At 44.2% G+C, this 24,910-nt stretch overlaps 1 protein-coding gene across 1 annotated transcript in view; it reads right to left on the bottom strand.

Moving 5' to 3' along the window:
* The window catches only part of znf385c (zinc finger protein 385C), a gene marked incomplete at both ends in the record, with an annotated part of 69,475 nt that overhangs the window by 30,786 nt on the left and 13,779 nt on the right, over window positions 1-24,910 (bottom strand). The window lies entirely within an intron of this gene.

Genomic DNA, 24,910 nt, shown 5'->3' with positions numbered 1-24,910 from the left:
AGTCTTTTGACTTTGAAATGATGAGTTTAGAGAATGTTCTATTCAGTCAATTAAGTTTCCAAAGAAACATAATTAGCATAGTAGCAGACTTCCCAGCATACATTGTTCTCAAATTATTGAAGTTGTTCGCTCGAGTTAGTGAACTTAACTTGTTTTACATCATCATGACTCACAGTATATGACTTTTAAACATTATTTTAAGGCAGCAGGGACACTTATGTTTTGAAGTTGAACCATCTTAAATGTTTTACAGTGCAGAAGTTCCTAAAATCCATGCATTTTGGGTGTAAATAAAGACCATAAAATGCTTTACATTGCTTTCTCATTGCATTCCTTAATTAGGACGCTCTTTGTTACTTTAGGCACGACACAATGCCAGGATCTATTTTGAATACAGCTCTACATTTTATTGTATCCTCGAGGCAAGCGAATACCAAATTGACATCATATTATTGTTGGCTGACTTTTTTACAGCAACTTGCAATCTCTATCATTGAAGTTCAAAGCCTCAGAAAACTTGGAGTCAAATCTTAAACAGGTGCTAGACACACAGGATTGGGAGCATTTCATTAGCCGGCAAATCGCAGCTAACGGTTCTGACGTTGCTAACGGTACAAACTACAGAAGGGGACAGATGTACAGACAGGCGGATGGACAACCCGAAAAACAGAATGCATGAAAAGGTCTTTAGGGATTATTTATAGTAGAGTTCAATCCTCAGCTAACGTGCATCATCAAGACTGTGTGGGTGTGTTTTGATCCACCCACCAACTGTCAACACATTCTGATTCAAATGTTGTTGAATCCTAATTGTTGCACAGAAGTTAATGACATCACCCTGATCTAACTAATTGCCACCCACTTCAAACCAGTGAGAATAGCACATAACAGTGCATATGCACATCATGGATCCCATCACTTACAGTTAGACACTCATTGATAGTTTACAGGGCTTTTAAAATCAGCCAAAATCCAACTGCAGCAATGGGCATTATGTTATTTAAAGGTTCGATATACACCATTAAGAACCACGGGTTGATCAGCATCTTTGACCAAAACAAATGGGCAAGTTAAGAGACCTTTAGCAGCTCGGAGGGCTTGGAAACTGCCAGACCAATGTTGACTCTGGTCTTAGCTCTCTCTCTCTTTATAAGAGGCCTTTTTAGACAAAGAATGTGTGTTCTTTCTAAAGGAAAATCTGGAAGGCTGCCTTTAGCTGAACGCTTCAAGCTGGATTTAGCACTGCTGTGTGAGAAGTCACTTTCTTCGTCACTTCATAAATCAGGGCGCCAACCGTTTCAAAGGGAGGGATTCACGTGCACTAACATGCACGTGAGGCCGGCGAGGCTGAAAAGTGTGACTTTATTCTCTGCAGAGGTTTGCTGTTGTATTAATGTTTCAAATCACATCAATTGTTTAATATAAGAATGATTGTTATTTGTGATTTTTGTCATCTTGGTTTTTTTCCCTGTCAGTATCCTTTATGACATGAACATATTTATTACTCATAGACAAGTTTATGGGACTTTTTTTCAGTTTTGAAAACTATACCTTTGTTTATTTGTATTTGTAGGCATTATTCAATTCATCTATTTCTAAATCTTTGTAATGATTAATTAGTGACTTGCCTTAACCACTTGAGCCTTCAATATTATTTTTTAGGTTCCAATTTCATTACAGGAGCAATCAATTATAAATAATTAAAGAAATATATAAAATATTTTGAATAAAATCATGCTGGAAATTTAGATCTTAAAGTGTGGCATAGATTTCAATATAATGTACCTGTAAACACGCCTGTTTTTTTGGCTATAATTTGTTTAACTTTTAATAAATGCGTATAAAAAATAAAAGTTTGAACAGAAATGAATGTAACATTAAATGTGAGTTGCAGATATAAAACTCAGCTGAGGATGGTACCATTGTGGAGTTGGCTGGGACAAGATCTTACCACACAGTTACATCAGTCCTAACATCATGGGGATCAATCCTATATTTATAACGCAGCATCTCAGGGAGTCATCGCTATTGAGTTGACACAACTCTGGTGTAACAAGAGCTTTGTTGACCTTTGGCTATAACACTGTAACCCCCGTCTTAGCCAACCCACTTCACTCTGTCTGCGTCTGTCTGCTGAGACAAAGAGGATTTACCGCTAATCTTTAACAACCTTAACAACAGCAGAAGTGCGTACTCCACCATAACACTCCAGAGAATAGGACAAATCATGATTATCAAGGGGGAACAATTACCTCTAATAAAATCAATTTTGCTGATTGACTGAGAGAGCGAGAGAGAGAACGAGAGCAAACAGTTATTTGATTGGATTGGATTAGACTTGAATGCTTAGGATTACACATAAGAAGAAAAAAAAAAAGACACCTCAACAAAAGTCTTGGAATTGAAAAATATGACCCTGAAATGAGCCAATTCTTATTTCAAACAACATAAATCAGTATCGGTGACCCCAAAACTTGAGGTGGTACTGATAGATTTGCAAAAGGTTCAAATTCTGCTGCTCAGTCATCCCCAGAAGGTAGCTCTCACCCTAAATGACACAAGACAACAAAAAGCAGCACAACGAGTTTGAGTACCAAAAAGGCACAAAGGCGGCTGATGAGCGGACAAAAAGGTTTGATTGTAATACAGAGCAAATGTTGGATTTGATTGCAGTAATGAGGAAATGGCTTGAAATAGGTGGAAGTGTAGCTGGGGAAGTGTACAATTCGCTATCCCTCCTCATTAGTAAGCAAATGAATTCAATCACCTCTCTTTGGTAAGCTGCTTGATAAATCCCATCAAAGTGGTGTGTGGCTTCAACCACAGCAAGCAGCTTTAATAGATGCAGAGCTGCTAATGCATCGCTCTCATTGACGCATGCGCTCGCTATTCCGCAAAGATTAGCCTGAACACAATCGTTGGCCTCAAGCAACAACAAAAAAAAATCAATGAGGTTGGGGCTCCGCGGGGAGCAGTGAGGGGGATTTTTTTTTTTATAGCTTTACAAATATTATTCATAGGTCCCTGGAGAGAAGCGACTGCAGCGAGCTCATGCTTGAGGGGAGGGCAGGAGCTCCAAACGGGCAGGGCGATGTTGAAAAATGCAGATCTGAGACGACAAGCTGCGTCTTCCACGTAGGCTAAAAGAGAGAAGGGAGCAGCTCCTCTGGCCCAAAACTAAGATTGAGATCAGAGAAAAGCAGCGTGACACCATTACTACCACCTGCCAATGTCCAAGACACAGCAGGGTGTGTCCACTGGGACTCTAATCAGAGACATGAGTATTAAAAGATACAGACACGAGACGGTCGAGCACAGACTTCAGCCCCGAGTCTCATTCTGAACACTTACAAATGTCTTCAAAGACGCCGTGACATTTGCGGCATCAAAGGCCAATCAATGTATTTGTTGTGTCAAAGCGGGACAGAAGCATTCATTCAGCAGCGACTTAGACTCAGTCAAACACAGACAAAACTTATCTCTCCATGCCTGGCAACGAATCCACCCTGCAGCCCCAATCAATTCCTTAGACAGCCCCTTCGTGAACACATACATGCACGTACACACACACACACACACACACACACGAGTGTGAGGCACTGTGATGATTAGCTTGTCCCACTTAATCACTTCCTATTAGAGACACCTGCAAGGTTGCAGCAGTCTTGTGTGATTATGGGTAATCATAGAAATGTCACATTTGAATGACAAGCAGCACGGGAAGATGTGCTCAAAGCGCACCATAGAATCACCGGCTATTCACATGCATAGAAAAAAACTATTAATTTAAGTCTTACGAATATATATACAAACATATTCACACAAGGCTCACAAATATAATCTCACACATGATTTTGCATATGCTGTGCAGGCGTTTAAATGCACACAAGCCAAGCACCCACACAGGGCTTGTGTGTGTGTGTGTGTGTGTGGGGGGGTATCTGCTGTGGATAAAAGACATCCCTTATCAGCGTCTTCATAGAGGAGCTGGGAATGAAGGCATTTTCTCAAATGAAAGGCAGCTTTTGGAGATAAGCTGAGAGAGACCGAGCTCAACTAAGCTTGCAGATTGGACTGGGCCTGCAGAGGGAACAGAGGAGGACGGGGAAAAAAAAACAACTAAACGGATGGATGGAATGATAGATGGGTAGGTTGTGGTTGAAGTGATGGGAGGATGGTGCAGGCTCTTATTTGGTGCGGTGTTGTGCTTTGAGGCAGATGCGTGCCTACACAGGAGTGCGCGGCTTTTGTCTGCCATGGAAGTGCTTTCATAAAGCGTATTTAGAAGATGTGGGCGTGAAAGCTATTGTGTTGACCCCGGTACTTCGTCTGTGCTGGCGTGCACGTGCGCGTCTATGCCCTTCTGTCTATCTCCGCGCTCGTACAGCTGGCCCTGTCTGCACAGCGAGCTGGAACATCTTCTCTGCTGCGCTGGGCTGTGTGCCGCGCTAGAATAACCCACTTCAAAGAGGCCCATTGTCACACGCTAATGTGGCAAACGGCAGCTAGCGCCACAGAAAGCAACACACACTGAGACTGGATATTCCCTCTGAGATGGGGGAGGGAGAGTGGCGTGGGAGGGGATGAAGAGCAGGGGGAGAGAGAGAGAGAGAGAGAGAGAGAGAGAGATCGAGCGAGAAAGGTTTGTTCGCAAACTCACTGCTGTGCCAACATTAATCATGTAGACTCTCATAAAATCATTAGAGCTGATCATTCCCAGTCAGGCTCTCTCCACAACGGCTCAGTACTGACGACAAGAAGCGAATGCCAATTTCTGTAGGAGATGTAAGCCAACACACAGACGCACTCCGAAACAACGACAACACACACCTTTGCAGTGCAAAATATCGACACAGAGAAGTGAGACAGCTGAACTGAACAGCGGGTGCCTTGAGATGTATTTATGTGCAAAGCTTGTACATATTCTACGTGTTTCATATACAATTATGTTCGCACACCCCAAAACACTCACTGTATTTATGTACAGTTTCAACCCAACTCATTTAGGTATATTCATATTCTGTTTGTGTGTACTCATTGCGGTCCCATTATAAATTTATACCACTGATTGCATTTAAATGTGTGTCTGCTTGAACAAAAAAAATAAATGCCTGCCAGAATTTCTATATTTGCATTTGTGCTTTTTCATTTGATTTATGTGTATACAAAATTGGCGAAGTGTGTTCTGCTGTGCACAAGCTCTGCCAATTTCTATGTGTTCCTGTGTGTGTGTGTGTGTGTGTGTGTGTGTGTGTGTGTGTGTGTGTGTGTGTGTGTGTGTGTGTACAGAAAATGCTTACTATTTATATTGGGGATTGCATCTTGTGTTTGTTTGTGCACGGAAAATGCAAACCATATGCTTTGGTGATTGCATTTTGTCAATTGATTTATGTATATTCAATTATTGTTGAGGCACAGCAATTCAATGCTGAGATCTACTTTTTGTGTGTGTTTGTCCACAAACAATGTGCACTATAATGTATGTATTGTGATTGCATTTTTCCAATCAACTATACATTTCGTACAAGCCTTAATTTTATTAAGTCTATTCACATACATTATTTAAGATTTTTTGTTTCTCAACTGACTTTTATTTTATTTGTATGTTTTTACTGCTGATTACAGCTGCTGTAAACAAAACTTTACAGAAAACATGAATAACCTACATTTGGTTTTTAAGTATATCTAAGTTTATTAATAGGGCTATTGATCAATTTATGAGCGATAACAATACAGATTTCCGGGGGTACAGCAGCTCATTAGTTTGTCTTTTGTTTGTGAATACCCCCTTTTTTATGTTTACAATACTTTCCATATATTATTGCTGGTGTGTACTGTAGTACGAGGATCAGACATTAATTCCCAGCCACTGCAATTAATCCGGCGAGCGGTGAGCTGTTAAACGCTCCTGAGACGGCGTGCAGTACAGGTGTAGGTCAGCATCCCGATGGCTAACAAAGAGGTGCAGCAAAGACGGCCATTAGAGCTGGATCACCGAGTCTTCTGTTTACACTTACCACCATTTACACACTAGCTGCACTCTATTATGCACATTGGACCCTGGAGTATTACAGATCGGTGGTCAGGGCACCAGGTTCTGATGACTGGAGTTGACTGTAAAATCAATGTCTTTTGTTACTTTCTCAGCTGCTGATCCTCCTCCTGCTTAGAGAGCCGGGGTGGTTATATAGACATAGTCTGGTATGATGACTTACAAATGCACTTGAGACGGCGCAAGAACTGAGAACCACAAGAGAAGTTATATTCAAGTTATATTCCCTTTAAGTTTCAATGCTTTCTATTTCAACCAGTCTGAGTTGCTAGTGCGCTCTCTCTCTCTTTTCTTTATGCGCTACTTCTCATCCTTCAGTCTGGTCTGTCGCTCTCAACAGCCTTTAACTCTTCTCTCAATCATTTAGGTCGAGGTCAGAGAATGAAGTGGAGGAGAAGTCGCCCATTTCAGTTAGAAGCTGCCTTACCTGCTAAAGACCAATGAATTCACAAGGGCAGAGAAACACACAAACACACACACACACACACACACACACACACACACACAGACAGCACTGGGAGATGATGTGCTGCTGCTTCCCTTCAAGGTCTCCATCTTTAGCCTTAGCACCCGGGGAAAGAGAGGCTAAGTGGTGAGGTTTTGGTGCCGAGTGCAGCGCGGGACCATTTCTCATGTTGTCAGAGCTCCCGCTGGGCCTCACGTATGCCTGCAGCTCTCAGCATCCAGAAACCTTCACTCCAGCAGGCGGGCCAATCAAACCCATGCTGTCACTTCAGTGAAATGACTTGAACTGTCACTCACACACAAGCCACCCCCCCCCCCCACACACACACACCCCACACCCCACACCCCAAGGCCAGAAAGGGACACATACAAACTGTGCATACAAACGCTGTACGTGCAAAAGCACAAAAACACTCTGGTCCTTGTCATGACATTGTCTCGTTTCAGGTGGTTTGACTACAACAATGGCCTCCACTACAAAGAACATACAAGTGTGTGTATGAATACTACAAAAGGGATCTCATGAATATCTATGGAGTTCAGGGAAAACTAGCACTGAATAGGTCATGTTTCACCAGCTTCATTAACTTGTGACCTCTGCTCTTTGCTGACCTTTGACCTGTCTGAAAGGCGCCGGCAGGTCCATGTAGACAGGTCTAATAATCTGAGTAAAATTTACGCAAAAAAAGCTTTAACTCTCAAACACATTCAGCTCGACATATGAAGTGTTCTACTCTGCATATATATTCAGCTGAATGTAGATGTTGTACCAGTGACAGAGTTTGGTAAAGAGATAAAGCAAAGTCCAGCAACTCATTCAGGGTATTTCCCCATTTTCAGGGATAAAACCTAGACTCAAAAATAAGTGAATAAATTCAATACAAACGTAGAACGTTGTTCCTTATTTAAACAAAAACTACATCAACCTGGCATTTCACTGCTGTAACGTATAGTTGGATTGGCAGAATCGATGAAGCAGAACCAGAGATATTGCCTTTTTTTATTCCCACACGTATCAAAACCTGCCGCCTAAACGAGATAAGAAGCGGGCGATAGAGATCTGGAAAGCTAACTTCTCTTTAACTTCACACCCCCAAATTTCTTTCATTTTCACACTTGGGCGAAATGCATTTGATTTTTTTTGTGCAGCTTCGTCTTTTGTGCAGGCTTCATGCAACTTTTTTCTCATGTGCAGACCTGTAAACATTGCTTTGGTGTGTAAGATCACTTTAACATAATACAATCATACAGAAAAAATCCGTCAGAGGAGAGTCAGATATTGTTATTTTTCCACAACAACCTCAAAAGACAATGTGCTTCCATAAGACACTTTGTATTATGAGTATTGAAGGTTAGACTCTCGCTCGAAGACCAGCACACGAAACGACTCCTGAAATTCAGTATCAGAGGTTGATGATGTGCAACATTGTGAGAGCTTCGATGAATGGAATCCTCCTTTTAACTCACATCACCTCCTGGACTGATCTCTACAGGGAGAGATAAAACAAGATCAAGAACAGTGGCTACAGCAGGACTTTAAAAAATTGAGTTTTGGAGTGATAACACGTCCCACTGTTCCTGTTTCCTGGAAGCAAATGGCTGACTGGCACATTAAAGTGAAAAAGAGCCGCACGCATGCATCGACTACTGCATAAAAGTGGAATAGAACCTTACACCAGTGGGACAGCATATAAAATGCAGTAAGATGAGAAACAATAAACATGAAATAATATATTATACAGTTAATGGATAGTTTGAGACATTCCTCTCACTCTCACAGGAGTCTTTACTGAGATGACACAGACTAATAGGAGCAGAGCTAATGAAAAATAAAAAAGCCAGTGTGACTACATATTTGTCATTTGAGGTGAGGTGTTTGCTGAGCTAATAGAGCAGTGGGTTATTTGTCTCTGCTGTGTGTGTGTGTGTGTGTGTGTGTGTGTGTGTGTGTGTGTGTGTGTGTGTGTGTGTTTGAGTGAGAGAGAGAAGGTTGAAATGGGTTGAGCAGGAGCTGGAGAGGTGCCACCTTCATCCCTCTGGCTCACGAGGGATGAACAAAGAGACAGGAGGCTCAGGAGATCCATCCATCATAATGTCTCATTGCCTCTCACACTTTGCGTTTGCCTGCATGTGCAGACACAGAGACACACACACACACACACACACACACACACACACACACACACACACACACAGGCCCACAGCTGCTTTAACCCGAGAGACCAAAGCAAATCACACACTCGAGGAAGAGCGCGTTCGTCTGAGAGGCCGATGGTGCAGATGTGGAGTCGGTGGGAAGTGGAGCTAAACCCTCAGTGCAACAGTACGGCCTTTTAATTAACTCCCTCATTAACACCCCCCCCCCGCCACCTGCACAACCACTTCAAACACATGTGCTATTGCTGCCCACTGCTTGGGAACCCCTCCAGCCTCTACACATTTAAGCTGGAACCAAGGGCAAGCGGACACAGACGCCTCAAGGTCGGGAACTGCCTGTTTGGTCTATACGTATATGCTATCATTACGCTCGTCTATCTCTAAGAAACAACACTGCTTTTCATTGCCGTTGTACTTATTTTCATCAATCTCTCACAGCCCTGCTTTCAGGATGAGCCCAGCCCCCTACGGTCTCGGACTGTAACCCTAACCCCCTGTAATTAGTCCTGATCAAGCTCGGGACCCTGTTTAGCAGAGATTAACTCCGTCTCCCATGCATTCCCAAACGCCCCCCCCTCCACACACACACACACACACACACACACCTCAGATCCTGCAGATAAAAAAAGGGGTGGAAGAGGAAGAATAGCACCCACTCCCAGAGGGACAGGCCTATAATCAGCCCCACAACCTGTCTCCTGCCTGGGGAGACGGCAGGGGGTCACGGACGGATGGGTAAAGTGAGACAAGGTTGATCCCCCACCACCAGCTCTTTTCCCCCCTCAAGTCAATACTGAATAGGGACGGAGACCTGCCTCTCAGAAGGCAACAACAAGGTGAATTATCATGGCCGTCGTCGTCAAGTAACTGTTATCTGGTACTGAGAAGAAGCTGATGCAGCCACAGAGCTCCCCTGTGAGCCACCAAGTGCCTTTTTAAGACGACATAATGGCCGTGCTGAAATCAGCACAAGACAAAGGCCTGTTAGGGCTCCACTTGACATTAGAGCTGCACTTTGATGAGCTGACTAAAAGGGCGAGAGGGAGAGCACACTGCCATGAGAGGCATGAAGACAACATTTCAGTGAAACACCTCAACACTGAAGGCTTTGGTGCCCCGCGTATACTTCCACGCTCACCGGCGGAGGCATTGGGAAGTGGCGTTTGGGAGGAGTAAATGTCTGGAGAAATGCTAATGTGGCATCCATTTGCATGAGTCATTGGCCCATGCATGTACCGAAGCCATTTTAAGAGCACCGAGATCTCAAAGCGCCCCACAATCTCACCTATAGCCAGATCCATCACATCCAGCGGCCTGGGTGTACCATGTGTGTTTTTGTCTGAGTGAGTATATAACCATTACATCCAAATCAGTAAGCACAACTATCCGCGTATTCCCTTAAGACCTTTGTTATAATCTCGTAATTTTCACTTTTTTAAATACTCTTTTGTCTTCTATTTCTTTCTACGCTGAAATGTATGAAACGGCTCAATGCCCAGAGCCCGATGAGAATTGGTACATTTTGGAGGGAGGAAAAAAAGAGAAGGTTAAGTAGCTCCATCCCTCAATTTAGCTCATGTACACCTTCATTCTCTGATATAATCAGAGATGAGATGGAGTTCATTATGCAAACGAAGTGAAGAAGTTCTCTATTCTGGATTCACTGGGTCTTTTTTCTCATGGTCAGCTATGCCAAATTAATCAAATCAAAAGTATCGAATATAGTCAAGATTTTTTACTCCGTTAGGAAACCTCACTAATAAGTCAAGGCATGTCGATCAATCTTATTAATACAAACAAATGAACAAGTAATTGTCTGAAGTCTCTCTGTGAAATAAATAAGTGTAAAACCATTACTTTAGAAACACGTCTTTGAACTCTATATATTATGAAAAAAAATATTCCAATAAAGAAATATCCTTTATACACCTCGCTGTTCTGTCATCCTCTGCGCATAAACTCCCATAACCCTGTTTCACACAAATCAGTTCTGATTTAATAGACAATAATTCTATCACTATCATTTTTGAACATATAATATAAATTTGCTGATTATTTTCTCATCGAGGTCGTTACATTCCATTTAGAGCGCAGGTGACATGCAGGTCAGATAGGCCTATGGCAGTCCGGATGCTTTCCGACTTTCTCACTTTTCAGAAGAGACAAATTCAACATTCTCATTATTAATTTGCCAAATCCATATGCTCTATTTTCCCAATATAAGAATAAACTTCCAGCTAGGGGGATGAGAAGGACTAAGGAGGCTCAGGTGTCCGTAACTCCGCACCATGCAGTCAGGACGCGCACATTTGGATATCGGGATGTATTCTGAGCTTCATAAAACTGGATCGATACAGATCCAATGCTGCGGTGACCATTACAGTGACGTGTAAACGACTACATGACCGAACGTATTGATACATTCCGCTCAAAATCCCATCATAAAACGACTCTTTTGGAACGCGCAGCCTGCGCGCCCGATTAATTACTTCATCATCAGTATTTCTAATATTCCTGACAGCGACTTTCAGTCCGCCTGTTCCTCTTATTGATGTGTTTTAATGTCAGATACTTTATTTAGTTTAGGGTGACCGAATAAGAACATTATTACAAATAATACCGCTGCAACATTTCTATAACATCCACATGGACATCACTCGTGATATTTATGGAACCCTTCATCAATGTGTCATAGGGTTTACTATAGGCAGCGCAGCCACATCATCACCGGTAAAGAGTGGAGCATTGAACACTTACCGATCAGCATCGTGCGTCCAGGACCGTATCCGAGTCTCTCCAGCTCGGCGTGTCACCGTGCGTAAAAACGGTATAAATTTTACGCACTTTTATCCCCAGAGAAAGAGGACATGCACGACGCACAGGTGCGAACCGAAAGGCGTCCTGTAGTTGTAAAGAGCCACGGAATCTATCGGAGTCGATTCAGATTGACTTGTTCCCCTCTTTTGTCTCTGTAATGACAACTATTTCTTTGCGATACTATATCCTTTTTTCCTCCGTCTTTGGTGACCAATCCCCGAGAAATCTCAGATCCTATTGCTGCGCGTTATCCTCAGTTAAATCCTATTGCTCGTGCTGCTGCTCCGCTTGCCCTGAAGGAGGCGAGGAATGGGTCTGTTGGAGAGGAGCTGGGTGTAATTGCCTGTTCCTTCTCTCTCTCTCTCACTCTCTCTCACTCTCTCTCTCTCTGAGTCCTCTCTCCTTGTCATCCCTTCCTCTCTGTAGTCTTACCTCTTTCTCCCTCCTCCTCCTCCTCTCAGTGGGCATCTTTTTTTTAAAATCTTGACAGGAATGCACAGATGGGAAAATTTGCTGCTTTTTTTCCCACAGTCTTCATACCTTTACAACTTGGCACCACATTGGCCCTCTTGTCAAACTTACTGTCTCACAGGTCAGCACTGTAACTGATGTTCAAGACATATGTTTTGCCCCGCCATGCAGCCAAAGACGAGAGTGGGAAAAGAAAAACAACAGGTGCAGTGGGAAGCATCGAGCGGCTTCAGGTGGCAGAAGCATGATAGCGGCACTGTAAACATTAAGGGAAAGAAGAAAAGAATATTTCCTGAGACTGAGTCTCATACGGATGATGTGTGTGCGCTTGTCAAGGTAGCTTGCATGTGTGCGCGTCAGTGTGTGAGTGAGAGCGACGGGAGAATGACTGCGAGTGATGGTTTCTCAGCCATCTCTCTTGCCAGTCTGCTCCTCCTTTGTGTCTCTTCTTGTCGATGCATAATTTGGTGGAGCTGACACATATTCGGGGATTCAGAATTGGCTCGAGAGCACAGAGAGCCTGCTCGTATTAAATTTCTATTTGTTCAAACGGTGTGTGTGTGTGTGTGTGTGTGTGTGTGTGTGTGTGTGGAAGCATAGATAGTGGGTTTAAGAGCCTCGGTGCAATGCTAAGCTGTCCTGGAGCTACTCCAAAGCACATCTCCCAGGGTGCTATCAGGAACTTCATTACAGCATTAAATTGCTCCCTCTCTGCCTCTCTCCAGCTCTTAGTACATTTCCCCTTCTTTCCCCATTTCTTCTACTTCCTCCCCTCTGTCTCTCTCCTCTCCTCAAACTGTGTATCCATCTAATCGTACACTTGCCTCTCACTCTGTCTTTCTCTGCCTTTATCTCTTGCTGCTCTTTTCCCTCTTTTGCTGGTTTGGCAAAAATGCCTGCTGGTGCTGCTGTGATCATGTCATCGTTGTGGGGGAAAAGGCCTTCAAAGAACGTGTCTCGATTGTTCCTGACGTGCACTGTGCAACCAGAATTAATAATGATTCATCTGCCGTCTCCATTGTGCATTGGAATGTTCTAATTTCACACTTGCATATCAATAACCTACTCATTATGCTGTTTATCAGTTTGTTATTGTGTAGTGAGAGTGCTGCTCCACAGGGTTACACTGCAAGTGTGAAAGTGGAGCGCGGCGGCAGTGTGGGGTGGTAGAGATCAGATTGCTGATGGAGAGTTCCCTTTAAACATGAAATATTGCTCCTGACAGAGTGTTACGTGGGGTGTGAGCTACCTTTCCCCTCCGATCCAGGTTTCTGTTTCTTGCCATCCACAGAGGCAGCAATGGACCCAGAGACTCTCCCTTGGGGCAGAGTGAAGGACACTGGTGCAGCTGTCCTGCTGCCTCATGCCAACCGTCGGTCAGCTGGCTGGCACACCAGAGCCGGGGCTAATTAGAAACACGGGATTGGCTCCCAGCTTTACATCAGTCAGCCAAGACGATTTGTTCCAACCGATTTGTTCTATATGTTAAAAGACGGTCACTCCAGTGGAGTTGGAATACGTGGGCCATATTACATCTGCACCATTACTAATCTACAAACCTCTAGAAATACCATTTTTTAACAGCAAATAAATGGCCCACTTCCTACAATGTTGCCAGGGAACACATTCCAGGCATTATTGTAGTAACTTCAAATTTAACTTCAAAATTTGACTAAAAATGGTGTTATTCTTAAAAACGGCTCAGGCAAGATTTGCCAAGAAGGAAGAAAACTGTTAAGTGATGCCACATACAGTTCATATTGTTCACACTGTTCAGCCAGCTGACAGACTGTGATAGTTTGACACTCTTTAAAACTGTGTCATGGTCAAATATATGTTTTTACTATACTCGCTTATTTCAAGTTGCCATGGTGCAAGTACTGTAACGCATGTCAGGTCAGCACAAATAATCTCCAACGTGATTGTTTCTCTTCTTGTGGACTTTGTTAAAACTAACGGTATTTACTGAGTTGCTGAGAGCACAGTACCTATGGTGACGAGGGCCAGACCCCGAGGAGCAGAGAAGGTCGAGCAGTCACACTCAACTCTTACGACAATTTGTCGTCTTTCCACAACTCTATGCTTGTGTTTTATGTCTGCAATCACAAACAGGATTCAATGCGGGATTTCAATACTAGAAATGAAGCGCAGGATTTGTGATAAATGTGACGGATGTACAGAAATGTAGATGTCTGTTTCCACCGCATATGTGATTTTGAGGATGGGAGGGTAAGGTGGAAACTACAGAAGAGGTGAGCGGCTTGTGATTATCATGCAGCGTGTGTGTTCGCTGTTGCGTGCCGGCGCTGTCACCACGGTTGGTTGGGGGTGGATGGGCTGTGGGGTGGGGTACGGATGGGTGGGAGAGAGTGGCGGGGAGCTGTTGGGCGCTCCGGGACAGCGAGACAGCGAGGACACGAGACCTGAGGGGAGGAAGGAAGAGGAAGCGTGGAATATGGAGATAGCTGCCGTCACCTGAGAAGATGACAGCGCCGTGCGAGTCTAATGCCACGTGACATCTTTTTAGCGGTGGCATCTGGGCATCTCTACGACATCCTCCCACCCACCTCCCCTCCCTCTTTTGCCCACCTTCTCCTCACATATCCCAACTTGCGTTAGTCATTAACAGATGACAACACATCCCCAGAAGCCCTCTCTCTCCCTGGTGCTGATGTGAAGCTCATCTAGCTGTCTCTCAGCAGCAGCCTGATCAATACCTGTCATGGCGTGACAGCTTCCCAATGTCCACCTTTTTGTTTTCCAATATGCGGCGGGAAAAGTGAGAGCGTGATGAAAGTGACACAGCTGTGTTTGACGAGCTCGTGCGTATGAGAGTGCGGGAATGGGGGTTGGGGAGTTGTGTGGTTCACTAAACATGCTGTTGCCACTCCTCTGGGTTTTAATGGATATTGATGCATAGCTGACGATGATGTTTTTCATTCTGCTGGCAAACAACATTGCACAGAAGTCACCTGGACATTCGCCATACATACAACTAAATATTGAACATGTACACAGCCAGGCTTTATGAGCTTCTGCTTGTACAGGAACTTGTGACAAATGCAAATGTCTTTGGAAATGGTGTTTTCTTTTTTTTTTTTTTTATCCCAACCACATGCCAGGGTGTAATGAGTGACAGGGTAATTTATGAGCCATCAAAGAGGAAAGCTCGCCCTGCCTCTTTCTCTGCTGTTCCAAGCCACCGGCCTCCTCAATTAGAGCTGGCGCTGCCAACCTGCCGCTGAGGCCCGGCAAGGTAATGACTGGCAGCAGCACACAAGGCGAACAGTCATCTATCTTTCTCCCCGACTCTCTCGCTCTAAACTAACAATTTTCCTTTCTCGCTCTCTCAGTCCCACCCCTCTCTAAGCTAACAGATTTCAGTCTCACCCCTTTCTCCCTAAACCATCAGCTCTCTCTCTTCCTGTCTCAAAGTAAAATAACATCTTTGTCTAAAAGTAAACTCTGCACATTCTTACTTCTCTTTCTCACACTTATTTTAGAAAAGCTGACACTAAGCTGAGCTCTCACTCTCTAAATTGACATCCCTCTCCATCTATCTCCCTTTCTCTCAGTCCCTCCAGCAATTTGCTTACTTCATTGGCATATCTTTTATTTTTTTTCTCACTAGACCAAAACCTTCCCACACTTCTCTCACCCTCTTTCTCTGACAAACAAACAAATGAATTGAAGAGCATTGGGTGTGAACACCCTCGGAGCGTAACGGCTTGGCCGGCTGACTGACTGACAGAGAGGCTAACTAACTAAGTGACAGGCGAAGACTGACAGGAGGTTGGAGGAGGACTTAGAGGGGTGACTGTGAGCAGCGAAAGTAATTTGAAGATGGGTGGACAAGAAAGACAGATGCTTAAGGGTGACAGCGTAAGATGCCCACTTATATATATAACAGCACCTGAAGGCAACTCTAACAGGGTGTGTTTTAGGTGATTATGTTGTTGGTCAACTTGCACATTACTCATGTGTGGCCCTGAAAGATGTATGACTCTGTAGCAACAAGCATTATTTCAAAAGAGAAATCGGATAGAGTTAGAGTTCGCTTTACCCCGGTGTTTTGTTGAGATCGGGTTTTCGTCCTTTGGGGTCCAACACACCCCACTGCCATATGTGTAAAAAGGATCAAATTAATTGCAAAAATATACATTTTTTCCTTTACCTATTTTTTTTTTAAACCCTTTTTTTTTTAAAAACCCAATATGTAGAAAAGCTTTGACTTGGTAACTTCCCTCTGCCACAAACGGGACACGATTGATGAAAGTGATGAAATACAGAGGTGACCATAAAGCTTTGTTATCACACCAAATAATCAAATTATCTTCTATGTGGGCTCTGTATGTATATCTTTCAAATATGTTTGGCTTTTGCTTGACAAAAAGAAACATACAGTATGTTAAACATAGTGCCAATTTATGTCAATTGGACCCCAAGAGAAATTCTCTCGAAACAAACCGTTTAAAATGTTTAACAAATCATTTATTATTGATTCATGAATAAGAAGCAGTCCATTGGTAAGAACAACATTTAGTTGTGAAAACCCTATTTGTCTGTTGTCCTCCGCCATTATTTTATTCACCACGACTTACCTCCTGCAGAGCACATGTATTAACAAGTTATTGATGCAACATTTACAACGCAGGAATACACCCTCCTCCTTTGTCTTTTTAGATAGTTGTAATAATCCATCACATCTGGAGTGTTTCAGTAATAACTTGTTAATAAATGGATTTTGATGCTGACCAACTGTTTTACAGAATGCAAGTGGTGATTAAAGAGCTGGATTAAATGACTAAGGAAGTTCTGCTGGAAGAGGCCATTTTTTTAACAGCTTGGCAACCCAGACATTGTTCTTTAAATACTTGATCTATAAAGCAGTAATGATTGATTATTTATGAGCCATTAAGCAAAGCGTATACATTCAACTCCTTGTGAAGTATGCTGACTATAGGAACCATATTATTGTAAGAAACTATAAATAATACATGGCCAGGCCCAGTCCTATCAGCTTGGCTTATGAATAAGATTTGATATGAACAGATACCATAAGGTATTGATTCAGCAGGTTTCCACTGTTAACACAAGGCGTGCATGTCGTGGGTGGTAGTTGGCGAGACTGCATGCAGCAAACAGTCGCTGTGCAGTAAGTTGTCCCAAAAATAACCCTGGCTACAGCAGATATGTTGAGCTGATAATATTTGAAATTATTTGATGTAATGCACTTAAAAGAACTAACATATGTCTCTTACTAAAATGTTGTTACCTGGTGTGACTTTACACATTGTGTTTCTTTGTTGTGCCGATAGTGTCAAGGACCTTGATCATGAGAGTTAACCTACAGAGCTGTCATGACATTGCAGAGGTGTGTGTGTATGTGTGTGTGTGTGTGTGTGTGTGTGTGTGTGTGTGTGTGTGTGTGTGTGTGTGTGTGTGTGTGTGTGTGTGTGTGTGTGTGTGTGTGTGTGTGTGTGTGTGTGTGAGAGAGAGCTCTTCCACCTGCACATTCCTCATCCCATCACAACAGGAGAGAGGACATTTAGCATCACTGTCAAATATGGTTTCACAGACAGACAACAACAACAAGAGACAGAGCAAAAGTGTGTGCGTCACGGAGGAAAAGAGAGTTGTAAGGAAAGAGGAGAAGATGGGTTCCCTAACATAAATAAATCATCAATGTGTTTCTTTGCCTTGGCTTGGTTTCACAAGTGGAAGATGAAGGAGGGGAGCGAGATGAGGAGGAGGTGAGGGAGAGTGAAACAGAGATGGGAAACTGCTGGCTGAGGGCAACGAAAGGCAGGTGGGAATCCTAATGTCTGCTTCGTGCTTCAAGTGGAAAAGGAAACACAAGGGCGTCTTCAGTCACACTGACGTAATTGCTGCCAAGAATAACCGACTGATTGGAAGATCCGTGTGAAAATGATGTATTGCACTGTGAAAAATGCATGCTGAACCTGACCGTCTTGTGCTTTGCCATCTCAGGAATGCTTGCAGGGAAACATGAGTGATATCGGCTTAAATGCACAACTATAAATTAACCTTAAGTGTGTCGCTTGTTTTCCTTTATCTTTTTCATTTAATTCTGAATCAGTGTGTTACTCTGCAACTCTTCTATCTTTCACTCTCCCATTCCAAGGCCAGCGACAGTGATCAATGCTGTACAATAAATAAATAATGCTGGATTGTATTTTATTCCTTAATTACTGCCTTGGTACTCCAAACTGTAATTAAAGGGTTAATACGTTTGACTTTTTTTCCAATGTGAATTCATCCGTGTTGCTGCACATAGGAAAGAAGTTCCCCACCTCCGATATAAAGTGCGGCTCTGAGCCACTTCCCCAAGCTCAGACAGTCCCAAACAGTCTGTTCCCGTCTATAAGTGACGGGAATGCAGAATAGTGACACAGTAGGCCTACATGTCCCTAACATCTCAGCGTATACGTTCAAGAGTATTTGTTGAAGGCAGAAATGGAAGACTGCATTACTCTGTATTGTCAGGTTGAAGTGGAGCTCCTATGTAAATACACAAAAGATTACAGTGCATGTCGCAACATTGAATGAGGCCAAAAATCAAAATCGTATTCATTATCAGTGGAGTGGCTCCAGGCTGTGCATTAGCACATATTAGACTCTTTCTCTCTGGTTTTTGCAGAGTTAGTCACGTTCACACATACAGATGAGAGTGCCCTGGTCTATTAAGTATAAAAAAAGAAGAAAAAAATCCATAAATGTCTACCCGTGCTTACAATTTTCTAGCTTTTTCTGCCTACAAAATTAAAAACTCGTTTTTTTTCAATTTAATTAAATTTTTCAATTTAATTTGGATATGGTAATCAAGGTAAAAACAAAGGACTAATAATTTGGGATAATACATGTTGGTTGTCAGAGTGTACATATACAAATATAGTGAATACATACTGTCACAGTACTCACCAACATATTTGTACATTTAGGTGGTATTCACCTTGAAGAGCTTGTGTCTTCGGGTCCAATAAATAATACAATAAGGCTGCGAGTGTGCTCGTCGACTCAGATAAAGGAAAGCAGAGTCATTGCAGTGGCAGAATGCTGCTTTGTACACTGAAGATAAGGCTATTCAGAGTTGACAGACATAATAAATGTGGCTAGTGACCGTCCTCACAAACAGCAAGGTCAACTCAGCATTTATTTAGGTAAAGTGAAAGCAAGGAAGGGGCCATAGGGGTCTCTTCAACACTGAACTATGACCCTGCATGTGTTTACCATGTGTGTCTGTTTGATGTAAGGATGAGCGTCACATCGCCATGGTTCGAACGTGCACTTTTGTGAACAAAGCGTTGCGCTTTAGAGGATCATTTACACTTGAAACCGCCACAGAGAGACATCACAGCTGCAGTGTGGTTACACATCAAACCTGCAGCTGGAATGACGGTAAAAACTGAGCACTACAAAAAAAGCAAAGGCATTCTCCATGAGATGTACACAATGTGACAGTGTGGAAGCAGACCATCAGACAGAGTAAGGAAAAAGAGGCACAGAGAGGAGAAACAGCTATGATTTGAGATGCGGTTTAATCTAAAGGGTTGAGAGGGGATATTGAAGGTGAGAGGGGAAAGAAATCCACTGAGAGGTATGCACTGAGCCACGGGTGGCCCAGTGGAAACACTGGAGTTTCGCTCTGCCCTGTCTGACGCACCTGATGGTAGGCCTGGAAAATCTGTTAAAAAAGGGCCATAAATGTGAAAGGCTATAGGGTCAGGACCGTGGAAAAACCCTGTATGTGCATGCTGCCCTGTCCTCTCCCTTCACACCAAAGATCAAGTTAGAGCCCCACCGGGCCCATTACCTCACTCTGCCCCGTCTGTGGAGACCCTGAATGACAGACACTACAGACAGAAAAAGAGGCCCTCTTATCAAATCATCTAATCTTCATTTTTTAAGTACAGGGTAGGAGGCACCTTTCGGTAAAAATGTAATTTTGGTTTGAGATCTAATTCAATAACATCGACTAAAAAATGATCAAACACATCACTGAACAGTTAATCAGACCAGCTGCATCAGGTATACCAAGAAACAAACATCCATTCAAAATGTAGTTAAGAATAGTTTGTATAAAAAGCATTTCTATACACACATAATACAATATCGGCTGCATTCACCAAACAATAACTGTAGACGGTTAATAATAGACTAAACAGCTTTTTACACCGTCTATGTATTTGCAGTCTTCTCACAGTCGTGGCTGCTTTCTTTGTCTGTGCCACATTCTGATTGGACAGGCCAGTGTGCATTTGTGTGTGGGTCCATGTTTGTGTACGTGTGCGTGTTTGGTTGTGGCAGCAGAAGCATGTGGAGTTAAAGACAACGGCACGATCCTAAAGGTCTACAGCCAGGCATGCTGAGATTCATTTCACTGCCATTCAACCGGATAAAATATCACAGCAGTCGTGGCCCTGCACCCAATGTCACCGTTTGTGTGTGTGTGTGTGTGCGTGTTTGGCTTTGTGTACATGTGTGTGAGACTTGTCTGTCTGTGCATGTGTGTGTGTGTGTGTGCGTGCAAAGGTGCCGCGCGTCCTATCTGAGCTGTGCTTTCTGCCCCTGCTATTGCGAGGACACATCACCCTGCTGCCTCCCTGTTTTTGTTTTGCCCATCACATCCAACACCCCCCCCACCCTTCTGACTGCCCGCTCGTCCCTGCACGCCGGGTCACATGGCTGCTGTGGGCAAGTTTTACGTCCCATCATTTCCTTTGGCTGACTGTCGGGGCGGATGAGGGTGCCACGAGAGTCTAATGCTGACGCGCTGAGACAGCTCCGCTCTGACTGGGAGGGGTCTACTGGACCGAGCACAATCTGCAACCACCGCCCCCCCCCCCCCCCCCCCCCCCCCCCCCCCCCCCCCCCCCCCATCCTCCGCACACACAAATGAACTAACACACGTACTGTGGAGGACAAGCAACGGCAACGGTGTGTGAGCACCGCTGTGCAAATCCAGTGTGTATGCATGCGTAACTGTGTCACTACAGCACAAGTATGAGTCACATCAGAGGGCATAATGGTGCATGAAGCTAGCTGTATTTTTGTGGTAGGAGTTATGAATCATAACTGTTATAATGAGCATAATCATAGAGTAATTGCAGACTAACCAACAAACGTAAAACCGGTAAACACTGTATTTCATTTTCATTATTTGGATGGCGCAGACGGTCTAGTTGCCTTGCTTCAGGTCAAAAATACAAAAACACGACCGATTAATCCAGAGACATCACATGCACACTAGCAGATAGACACAAATCAAACCCATCGGAGGAAGGAAGGGACAGTGAGAGCCAGTGAGAGAATGAGCTGTGTTACTGGAATCCAGCCTCGGCTGCATCATATTGCAATGTGGGCTGGAGGAGGCAGTGGCCTGTTATCTGCACTATGTCACATCTTACACCTGCACACCATCTGTTTGTGTATATGCGTGGGTTTTCATGCTGACGTGGACCAGTGTGTGTGTGTGTGTGTGTGTGCGTGCGTGCGTGTGCGCGCTTTGCACTTCCCTCATCAAGAAGACCCAGGACAGACACACGCCTGGGGTGTGTGCACACACAGAGGCAGGCGAGGTTACATACGATAAAATGCCTGTTACAATAAGACAGAGCAAGTGTCGGGATAAAGAGCGGGGGGGCCGACGAGAAGACACAGAATGAGAAAGTGTTTGACAGAGACAGGCTAACAGTGTGGAGAGGAACAGAGCGCAGGAGAGACTGACAGACAGAAGAGTTCGAATAATAGATAGAGGCAGTGACAAGGAGTCAATGTGATGGCGAGACAATACACAGATAGACGGGCTTCGTCAGGGGGCGGAGGGAGACTGCGCCTTTCTGTTCAAAGCTGCAAAACTGAGCGTCTGTCGGCTCTCTGTCTGCCCTTACAGCGCTCTAGTCTATAATGCTACCGCCCTCTCACAATATTAATTCCCTATTATTGATTAATTAGCTTGAAGAGAGGGCAGTCAGAGAATGATGTCGGAGTGTTTGTATTGATTGGTTTCCTCTCCGTCTCTCACCTCAGATCATTTGTTGGTCTGTGTACAGCCTCTCAGGCTGAGGGAGAAATCATTTTCTTCTGTAGGCGGGCCGCAACCTTGATTCTCACTCGATATATTCATTTCATACACTGTTAACCCTTTTCTATTCATTCAAATAGCATTTACTCAAATAGGGATTGTTCAATGCTCAATACCAAAACCACTTTGGTGTGCAAGGAGCTCCAGATATTAATCCATAGAACAGAGAGAGTCGCCTGCCCAAAGGAGGTTTTCTAAAAGGGTTCCTTACAATTTCCCTTCCTGAGTTACTGAGGCTTAAACTCTGAGAGGTTTCACCATGGCAATGAACACTTAAGGGCTTGGACTACTTTTGCTTTCATGGATGAGTCTAATATCAGCTAATTTAAAGAAGGGATCAAACCGGTGCAGGGTTGCAGCGACTGGAGCTTCTCAACGCATGCTTTGGCAAAGAGCTGAGGTACAAAAGGTTGTGAGGAGAGTTAAAAAAGTGAATGTGCAACTCACGTCTCCTGCACGAAAGTCCGATACTTCCTGCGTTGGCACTGGACGTGAATTGTGAACTGCAGAATTGTCCGATATAAATGCAATTGCTAAGATACTGGGCTGCTGAACAGGGAGCAATATATCTAACCTCGACTGAAACATAAGCACTGGATTAATGGTCCCCGTTGGGGGAAATAACCTGGAAATAGGCCTGATAGGAAAATGTCTCTTCCAACCTCCTGTCAGTACTTAATCTGTGTTAAAAGGGGCTCCAACAACAACAATGTTCTCAGATAGAGATCCATCAGTCAGAATATCATCATTGATACATGACCTATGTGAACTTATTTGGAGGGTTTTCACCTGAAAATGTCTGTGAACTCAGAGTGGACACACATGTGCATCTTTCATCAAACTGAGGATTGATATTTTATAAATGAAAATATAGTCCATGCCGTATATTGCACGAGCTGAGAATGTGTGTGCGATGTGTGGAGCGACCGGTTGGCCTGAGGGGGATCGGGCGGCCAGGCGAGATAAAAAAAAAAAACTGCATCTCTCCTCCAGCGTCTCGGGCTCATTCATCAGCCCCGCTTCTGTTAGGACACATGAGATGAAGGCATGGTGACCAGTGGCCTCCTCTGAAGAGTGTCTGATTAATCTGACTGGTGGGAAATGATTGGTGCAGCCTGACATAGCGAGTCGCGGTGACACACGGTACGCGCCAACAATCACCACACTGCCGCGTGGCATCTGCCAGCCATTTTAAATGCAGCTCCCGACAAGCCGTGATGGAGGAGGAAACCGGAAAAGCTGCTTTTTCTGTGAAATGTGTCTCGCATCATTTTCATGGCAACGTGCGTGTCATTCTGAGCAGGGAGAGAAATGGAGGTAACAGAGAGCAACAACTGTGGGCATGATAGTGTGTCATGACATGAAGCCGCACAATAGCTCCGTCGTTTAAGCAGCTGGAGGTCCGTTCCCTGATTACAGCTCTGGAAGGAGAGGCATGCAGATTACAGAGACAGCGCGGGGAAGAGAAGATGCAGAGTGGTACGTGACTGACAACTACTTTATTTACTCTCCTCTTCAGCGTCTCTTTCACAGTCACTATACTCTGTTCTGAGCCACTGAGGGTATTGCTCTGATTTCTTTTCACCAAAGGTTTCATCTGTTCATATGACACGCAAACACACAGACGTGGAAAAAGCACACACACAGTAAACCAGGTCTCACAAGCAACGGAGAACCTGTCTGCCACCTTTCATCCAAAATACAGCCAAATTCCCGTGTCGAGTGGAACCAAACATATCAGCAGGTGTGGGGCTTGGCAGGAATGTCACAGGATCACGACCACTTTGGCAGGTATACCCTCAGAGGGGAAAAACATGGTGAGGGGAGGTGGGATTTGTGTATCCCAAGGGGGGGGAGGGGAGCCTGGGGATGTCGTTGCCATGCTCCCGTGAGATTCCCACTGTGTACTCTGGGATCGCACCCTTCCTGTGTGCCTCTCTCATCCCTACAGGAGGCCAAGGCTATCATCGACCCGCGCGTGTGTTTGTCTCCCAGATGTTAGGAGCCTTTGTTGGCTTGTCTTTTGCACCGATTTTCTGACAAATGACTCTGGAAGGTGCCACAACCAGCATGACAATGGTTTGAAAGAGATCATTATCGCACTGCTTTACTTTCCATGGGATTCAAATCCATGGATTTATTTGTGTGCCGGCTTCTCTGACCCGGGAAACTGTTTATTACCTGGAAAACCATGGCGGCGTGTAATGAAGTTGGAGAGGAACATGTAATATTCATAAGCAACACACTCCTGGACCTTGACACGACCTTCAATCCATTGGTCGGGATAATAATGCTCGATCTACTTTGCACTTGAGAGCCCATTCTTAATACAAATGTCCATCCTTGCAGTGAACCCATAAAGGATAGGCTCTCTCTGCTCGAAGGTATCTGGAAGGTATCATATTGATAAAACAATATGGTAGAAAAAATGTAATCAGGTTTTCTCTGCTGGATGAGAGAAATCTGTTTCAGCCCTCTTTTTCTGTGGTGTAAGTTCTCTGACAGGATATAAGGGATTGACTCCGAGTTAATATTATATCCACAAGCACACACACACACACACACGCACACGCACACGCACACACACACACACACACACACACACACGCACACACACACACACGTATGAAAACATAGGCCTTGCTGGCTAATCCAGGCTAGCTCCAGCAGGCCTATAGGGGGCTGGTCTAATCCTGTTATCAGGCCCAACAGATGCTGTTGACAGAACAATAGGCAGGGGGCCAGTAAGGCAGCGCGGCCCCGAGGAGGTCATGAGCCAAACCCATCACAGCAGCAGCAGGATCGCTGGCTGGCTGGAGCAAGCTGGACTCACCACTCGTCAC

The sequence above is a fragment of the Pholis gunnellus genome (assembly GCF_910591455.1).
Source record: "Pholis gunnellus genome assembly, chromosome: 17".
In the NCBI taxonomy this organism is placed as follows: domain Eukaryota; kingdom Metazoa; phylum Chordata; class Actinopteri; order Perciformes; family Pholidae; genus Pholis; species Pholis gunnellus.
Note: the sequence above shows the minus strand (reverse complement) of the source record. Positions and strands in the feature narration are given on the sequence as shown.